Source organism: Nicotiana tabacum, chromosome 11, assembly GCF_000715075.1.
Source record: "Nicotiana tabacum cultivar K326 chromosome 11, ASM71507v2, whole genome shotgun sequence".
NCBI classification, from domain to species: Eukaryota; Viridiplantae; Streptophyta; class Magnoliopsida; order Solanales; family Solanaceae; genus Nicotiana; species Nicotiana tabacum.
In genome coordinates, this window is record NC_134090.1 from 154,615,097 (window position 1) to 154,623,576 (window position 8,480).

At 35.2% G+C, this 8,480-nt stretch overlaps 1 long non-coding RNA gene across 1 annotated transcript; it reads right to left on the reverse strand.

The window, feature by feature from the left end:
* Positions 1-663: 663 nt before the first annotated feature.
* On the reverse strand, positions 664-8,480 carry LOC107768987 (uncharacterized). The gene is made up of 2 exons (XR_001644288.2): positions 7,643-8,480; positions 664-967 (listed from the first exon to the last, which is right to left on the reverse strand). It is a non-coding gene; the product is annotated as an uncharacterized LOC107768987 (long non-coding RNA).

Below are 8,480 nucleotides of genomic sequence, written 5' to 3' on the forward strand. Positions count from 1 at the left end.
AAAATCCTAGTTAATTACATGCTTGAAAAGGCCATCACTTATTTATCGGATTAAAGCAAAACGCAACCGGAAAATTGCAATCAAACTTGCGTAAAAGGAGATTATTTCATACCCTATTCTATAAGCCAATACTACTGAAATTGAAATTATAAATAAAGACGGAATTGACAAACAATATATTTTCAAAAAAAAATTAATCATCCTATAACTAATTTAAACCTACCTTGTTAGATGAAATGAACCGATGGAACTAATTGTTTTCAAATACTTGAAACTAAACCAACTTTAATTACTAATGATTACGAAAGTTTGCTTAAGCCTGATCATTAATTTAAATAACCTATGGGATTAGTGTTCTTAGCCTTACTATATTGAATCGCGCTTCAAATATATTAAGCCTACGGATTATACGAAATTACTAACAAATTATATTTGCCTAATACTTACGGATCTTTATTACTAACAAGATTCAAAAATCACAAACTTCAAGTTACTTCTATTCCTATATTCGCGAGTTCAAAGCTAGATTTTACCAACCAATTAAATCGATGCACCACATTAACTAATTACCAATTTAGAGTTGGATGTGATTCCGAAGCTACATTATTTTAAACATATGAATTAACCAAACTGAAACTGATAACTATGCAATTTCTACGGAAATACGTCCAATAGTTCAACAATCTAACAAATCTGCTCAAATTAAACATGCATACTGTATTGACATATATTCACGTCATTTTAAGGATCTTAGGTCCGTAATCTAACGTTATGCCCTATCTAGCTGCTAATCAACGATCTTACAAAAATAGTCTTAATACAACATGCCTCTACCCTTCATATAATTGGAAACACATAACTAATATCTAACTAAAATACAATTATTCTATAATTAAATACAGAAATATTCTGTCCATTTTATTTCAACTTTAATAATCAAACGTCGAGGTGATTCAAAGTAGTGTACCTGATAATAGAACAGAAGAAGAAGGTGAGGATTAGTAGATCGGTAGCAGACAACAACAACAATAACCAGCAACAACCAACAAACGGAACACCCAGTGACAGATTTGAAAACCAAAAAAAAATCCAGCAATAACCAGTGAAGTAGTAGCAAATAACCAACCAAACTCAAAGAACAGACCACATGAAAATCCAGAAACACCAACAATAATCAACGGGCAAAAACAAAATGAACCCTTTTTTTTAGATTGAAAGACCAGTTAATGTTTAACCCTTAATTCTCTCTTAATGTTCAGAAAATTCTTTCTTTTAAACTCTCTTCAAATTCGAATCCTCAAAAATCTTTCAATATTTCCGAATTCTTCTCCTAATATTCCCTCCTTCTCTGTCTATAACTGACTCTATTTATATCCCAACACTGGCCCTGCCCCCTTACCTTATCAGATCCTGCCCATCATTTTCCTTTACAACCCATTATCAAGTGTTTTGTGCCCAAATGGTATGGCAGCTTACAATAATCAATTAATCCCCCATGTTTCTATGTTTTGTTCCCCACTAATACTAATCAATTCATTAGTTTAATGGTTTTTTAATAATTAGTGGACAGAGCACTCAAACCACCCATTTCTTCCTGTTTTCAATTCCGAGATTACCCCCTAAAGTCCTGAAATTACTGCAATCTAACCTAATGAACTTAAGGTTCAAAAGTGATCCTAGGTTCAATTCACATCAGATCCTAACCTGTTATGCAACCCAGCCAATTCCAACAAACACTGAACTTAAGCAAGATCAAAAAATGAGAGATTTAGTGATTCAGGGAAACAAATACACACATATTGAAAGCCTTTGAATTACTACTATCAGAACAACTCATAGGAGAATTACTGATATTGAAATAACTTCGAATTTTCTCAACTAAGCAGAAGAAAGCAAAATCCCAAACAGGCTTAAACATACAAGACGAACTAACTGATGAAGTTATTTCGAATGATTCACACAGTCAGTAGTGACAATCGACAACAACAAACAAAAATTCTACTGAAAGTGGACCAAATAAACGGTCTGATGAGAAGGAGAAAAACAAAGTAACCAAGCAATCAAAAGATTAATTAAGCAAACAACACTGAACCTAAAACACCAGCAACAACTAAGAACAGAGGATGAAGAAACTAATTGACCCAACGTGAATTACAACCAGATAAAACAGGTCAAGAACAACAACAAAAATGAATGGAAAATAAAAATAGAAAAGATACCCGGAATTAAACCACACGGACCCTGCTCCGTCAACCTTGACTTCGAGTTTTTGGGGTCAAACGGACCTTAATCGAGTGTTATCGACTGAGAACAATCGACTAAGGTCAGTCGAGACCTCAAGTTTTTCCCCCAATCTAGACGAGCTCCGACTTCTTGGCATCTAGGGTTCTTCTTTGTTCGATTTGGGATTCGAGCAGTTCTCATGAGATTCGAACGGGACTAATGGTGGTTTAAGCATGAGGGAGGTCAGGTGGGTAGTTGGTGTGATTTTGGGACTCATTAGGTGATTTAGGGTTTTGGCTCGAATCTTTGATTGAAGATTCGAGAACACTGGGGATGATTCGAAGTTAAGTGACCAGGGATTCGTGTTCAGGGTGGTGTGGAGGTTCAGTGGTGTGGCTATGGCGGGCGGCGGCGTTGTTGCCGCCGGGTTTGAGGTGGGAGGATTTGGTGGCGGCTAGGGTTATCGAGGGAGGAGTTTGGTTGGTCTCTGACAGGTTAGAGACGGAAGGGGCAATGGCTATGGGGGGCGGGTAGTGATTTTAGGTTTATATAGTGGAGTGGCTAAGGAATCCTGGCCGTTGGATCAATCATGATCTACGGCCTGGATCATTTTAACAGGAGAAAACACCGTCGTTTGGTCTAACAGGGGGTCCGGTTTGACCGGGTAATGGGTCGGGTACAGGGGACGGGTATGAAAGATGTGATCTTGGCCGTTGATCTATTTGAGATCAACGGCCCCGCTCAACTATGACAAAAACGGTGCCGTTCAGGCACCTCTAAGGAGACAGACCGGTTTACGCCTTGGGCCAGCTCGTTTGGGCCTGCTTTCATTTTAATTTTTTTGCCCAAACCGAGTTTTTTTATTTTTTTCAACTCTTTTTCTTTTTCTACTTTTAATTAACAATCAATAAAATTCTAAAAATAATTTGTAAAACCAAAATTAGCCTACAAAAATGTTAATTAAACCTTAACAACAATTAACACACAAGGTTAAACATTTAATTAAAAAATAAAATTACACAACGGCACACATAAATGACAAAATGCAACAAATACATATTTTTGTGATTTTCTTTCTTTTAAAATAAAACATGGTTTAATTAATTCCAAAATGCACAATTAAATCTTGAATGTGTATGCAACATGTATTTTGTATTTTTTTAATTAATCACAACAAGGGTAAACATTTACGGACAAAATAATTACCAAAATGTCACGCAAATTCTCAAAATTGTACACAGATGAAATTTGTTTTATTTTTTATTTCTTTTGGAGTAGTTTTCGTGAAGCAAAAAATCACGTGCTCACAGTACTGATCCAAATCGTATGTTAACAACTACTACTTGGGAGGTCATTAATGATGTTGTTAAATTTTTACATAAATTTTATACAGCTACTGTTGAGTTTTCTGGAGCATATTACCCTATTGTTACTATGGCTTTAGTACATATAGCTGAAATTTCTTTTCTACTCTTTGAATTTAAGAAGAAAGAAAAATATAGGGATATTGTTGAAAAAATGCAAGCAAAATTCAAAAAATATTTCTTTCCAATTCCTCCGATTTACTTAATTGGTGCTGTTTTAAATCCTTCTATTAAGATGTGTGATTGTCACCAATTAATGAATGCTTTATATACTTATATGGAGATTGGACCAACTGAAACCCCAGATTTATATACTTGTATGAACAAGCTAAATGAATATTTACAATAATTATACAATTATTATGCAAATGTAATTGATGATGATGCTCTTAATGTAGGCAATGTTAATCCCATTATGCATTGTACCACTTCTGCTACTGTGGATGATGAAGAAGACCTTGATAGTTTTAATATTTTTTCTACATTTTCTAACACTCAAACCAGTATCATGAAGATTGATGAACTTCAATTCTACTTGCAGAAGCAAAAAGAGCCTCGCACAAAGGAATTTTCACTGTTGGGATGGTGGCATGAGAATGGAAAGCAATTTCATGTTCTTTTCGCTATGGCTCGGGACGTGCTGAATGTGCCAATTTCAACTGTTGCATCAGAGAGTGCATTTAGCCAAGCAAGACAACAACTTGGAGACACCCGTCACTCATTGGGAAGCAATGCTTTGGAAGTTTTAGTATGTTTCAGAGATTGGATTAGATCGGAACGAAGAAATCAAGGACGTGAAGATGTTGATAGCCCAGAAGACGAGGAACTTGGAGATATATTAACACATGGTAACCCATCCGAATTTAACACTCCAGAAGAAGGTCACTCAGTTCATATTGATTATGAAGAACTTACTAAGGCAATGCAAAACCTTTGAATTTATTCTTTTTTGGTTAATTTACTTGTTAAATGTAAACCTTTCAATTTGTAAGTTTGAATTTTGAAATAAATGTAGCACTTGAAATTTATAAGTGCAATTTTTTTCCATCTTACTTGTATTCTTTATATTAATATAACTTACAATAGTTATACAAAATACAATAAAATTTTTAAAAATACACTAAATCCGGCCCGGCCCCCTCAACCCGTAACCCGTACGGTTCAATTTTTACCCGGATGATCCCGAACCCGTTAAACCCGTTAAGAATCAACCCAGAACTGGCCCGGATCGTAACCCGTACGGGTCCCAAAAAAGCGGCCCGGCCTGCCCCACCCGTTTAACACCTATAATTTGGTTTGGTTTTCGGTTTGTTTCGATTTTTCGGGTTTTATGAACACCCCTGTTCGTAGTTACTAGATAACGTGAATTGGTATCTGAGAGCATAATCTCTTCCACTTGTGTGTCTGGGGTGAAGAAAAATGAAATAATTAATTATACGAAAAAAATTAGTTGATGTTTGGCTTTTTAGTGAAAAGTGTTCCCGAAAGAAAATATATAAAAAGTATATAATAATATTAGTAAATCGAAGAGTGTTTTGATGATATTTTGAGTACCAAAAATAAGTAATGTATAGGTATTATATTAGAGCAAGTAATATGAAGTGAGAGATTAGTTCAAAAGATAATGTAAATTGATTTTTCTTCTTGAACTCATTTTTGGGCAGAAGCCATTTTCCTTATAAGCTATAACTATACGGGACAATTGATTTTGTATTTTTTTGCAATTTATTCTTTTAGTTTTATATTTTTGTTACAAGATATATTTATTTTTACACATAAAAAATCTAAAAATAGCACACTAAGAAATCTTTACAGTTGTTTTCTTCTATCAAATTGTAAATGGGCATAGGAGAATAGGGGCGGATGTAGAATGATACCAATGAGTTAAATGAACCCATAATTTTCGACAGCGGAGTAAAAATTAATATGTAAAAATTCATTAAAATTGCTACAAATAGATATGAACCTATAACTTTAAAAATATAATATGTTCAGTACTAAAAAACTTAAAAGTTGAACTCATAAAATTTAAATCCTAGATCTGCCTCTAAACGGAAACACATATCATATTGTTTGGTTAAAGAAACTTAATTGTATAGTAATATCAAATACGCATTCAAGTCTTGAAGATATACTTTGGGAATAAGAAACAAAGAAGATGGGTTACATGATAGCAATCACCTATTAGTGCAACCAAAAAAAAATTAGTATAATCCCACGGGTAGGACTTGAGAAGGGTAATTAATATGTAGGCATACCTTATATAATCGATTTTTGTGTATGCGATATACTATGCATTGAGTAATGAGTTACATATCTTGTTTAGTATGAGATGTTCTGGAGTCAAAGAAATCTAGCTTACTTGTTGTGCTTTCTTCATATGTTTGTCCTTAATGTTGATCACACAATTACTAAGTACACTTAAGATTATAAGTTTGAAAGTTATGTGGAATTAATCAATTAACATTCCTTGAATTGGGCCAGCAATTATTTCACAATTCTCTTATCAAATTTTTAGTTAAGACATAGGTGATGTGCAAGTTCATTAATGATAAATTTTCATAAAGAACTATCTTTTAGTAGTAATTAGTCATCTATAGATACCATTTGCTATATTACGGGTTATAGATACCTTTTATGTGGCTATATGATGTATTTGATGCATTTAAGCTATTGTATTCATGAATACAGTAGCAAAAATAGGCGTGAATCAGAGAAGTCCAGCTAATCAGTTGTTGTATTCGAGTGTATTCGACTGTATTTATGGCGTGGAACATAGGATTACAGCTGGACAGATTACTGTATTCGACTGCACTCACGGCTTGAAACAGGGGATTACACTGTTTTAAAACGGAAAGTGTATCAATTAACATAAAAGATTACTAATATAACTCAACAAACTCAATTATAACACACAAAATTTATATTTTCGGTTATAAAAAATTTTCTCAACTGGAAAAACCCCCAAAAACATAGCAATCTTCAGATAAGTTATATAATACATCTGAATACATAAATTATATTAATTGAAAAAACATATGTCACACTACAAAACTTCACTAACCTTCTTAAATTAATAAAAAGATTTCGCAAAGCTTGAAAAGGGTTTTCCAATACTGAAAGTGACAAAAATTCGTTTTAAAAGGATTAACTCAGAGTCGCCACCTGACATTGATTTCGGTGTGCGAGGTCACCGTTTTTAAAATGATTTTTCCTTTCAAAACACTTTGAACTCTAAAACTAGGTCAACATCAGAGATTTCGGTAAAGGGGTTCATTTGGCTCGGGGAGAAGTGTTAGGCACTCCCAAGTCCCGTGAAAGTCACGGTTGCGTACTCGATCTAGTTGGCTTTTAAAATATTCGATTTGAGGTAATAGCACAGAAAAGGAAAATAAATATAAAAAGGCTCGAGGTCGTCCCCACCTAATAAAAGAAAAATAAAAATAAAAGCTAGCCTACATTATACTTCCTCCACTATGTTCGTCACGGCCTCCAAATACATGTACTACGGGGCATATCCCGGATAAATATATACAAATCCTTCGGGGTATTCCCCGGATAAATTTAACTAAAGGAACGACCTCTCACCTCAAAACTAACAAAAATCTTAAAGCTCGCCTGCCCAAGTGTGGTCGGCCTAAACATACTACTACCATTTTAAAAGTCCAATCAATAAGCAAGATCTAAACGATATGCAACTCAAAACGTCACATACCAAACAAAAATCCAATTGAAATTGTCACAGAACCCAATGTCATTTTGGCCTAATATACTTTCATTTTTATGTACAAAATCCACGATCTATAGCTCTTCTTAAGTTTGATGGCACAAATTAATTCACTATAACTCTCAACTATTCTTGTTACTTAACATACAATATCCAGGATATTCAAAAGAACGACAAAGAACAAATTTAAACAAAGAAAAGAACATTACTAAATCATCTAAAACAAGGCAAATAATCTGCAAAACAAAACAAGCCAACAAGGAATTTCAAGATTCAACAAGAAAAATGTACCCAAGCACGGAAGCAACAGAGAAGGGTTAGAGTGAACCTCAATACGTTTTCAAATGTCGAAAAATTCCAGCAACTACCACAGATAGGATTGCGCGGCTAACAACGATTTTGAACAAGACCAACAGACCGCACCTCGAACGGAACCTCGGATTTACAAACGGACAGCTCGTCAACTCGACTCGAATCTATGGTGGCGTTTTGGGCGTTGTTGCAGCAGATTTCAGATGCGATTCGAGAGCTATTTCGGACAAGGCTTCGGCTACGTTTTGACTGATTTTTGGTGAGTTTTGGGGCTGAAGTTTGCTGCGTTTCAACTGAGTTTTTTAGAGCTGATTTGACGGATTTTGGTGCTGGTTTGCGGCGGGTGGCGGCGATGGAGGTCTCGCCGGAGATGGAAGCCTTCTCTTTTTAGTTCCTGGAGCTTCTACGGTTGAAGATGAAGAAGCATGAACAGCCGAAGCTTTTGGAGATCGGGCCTTTTCCACTGGGAGATGGGGTTGTCTTGTTTGTTCTTGAAGATGAAGTTTAGGGTGTTGTTTTTGGTGAGGGTAACGGCTGGATGGCTGCTTGTGGCGTGGAGAAGATGGTCGTTGATGGAGTTCGTTTTAGAGTTAGCGGCCGAGAGGGGTCGTCGAGTTCTGTCGTTGATGTTCATAAAAAGAAGAAGGTTCCCCTAGGGTTTTGGTCTTGTGTCCGTGAAAGAGAACGGCTCATTCTCAAAATGTCCAGGTCTAGGTTTTTTTGATTTTTTTTCTTGTATATTATCTTAAATGGGTTGGGTGTCTAGGTTTGGGCTTTTGAGTTAATGGGCTAAGGGATTAGTTTAATTGGGCTACAAGCAAGACTAAATTGGTCCAAAAACTAATTATATTCTC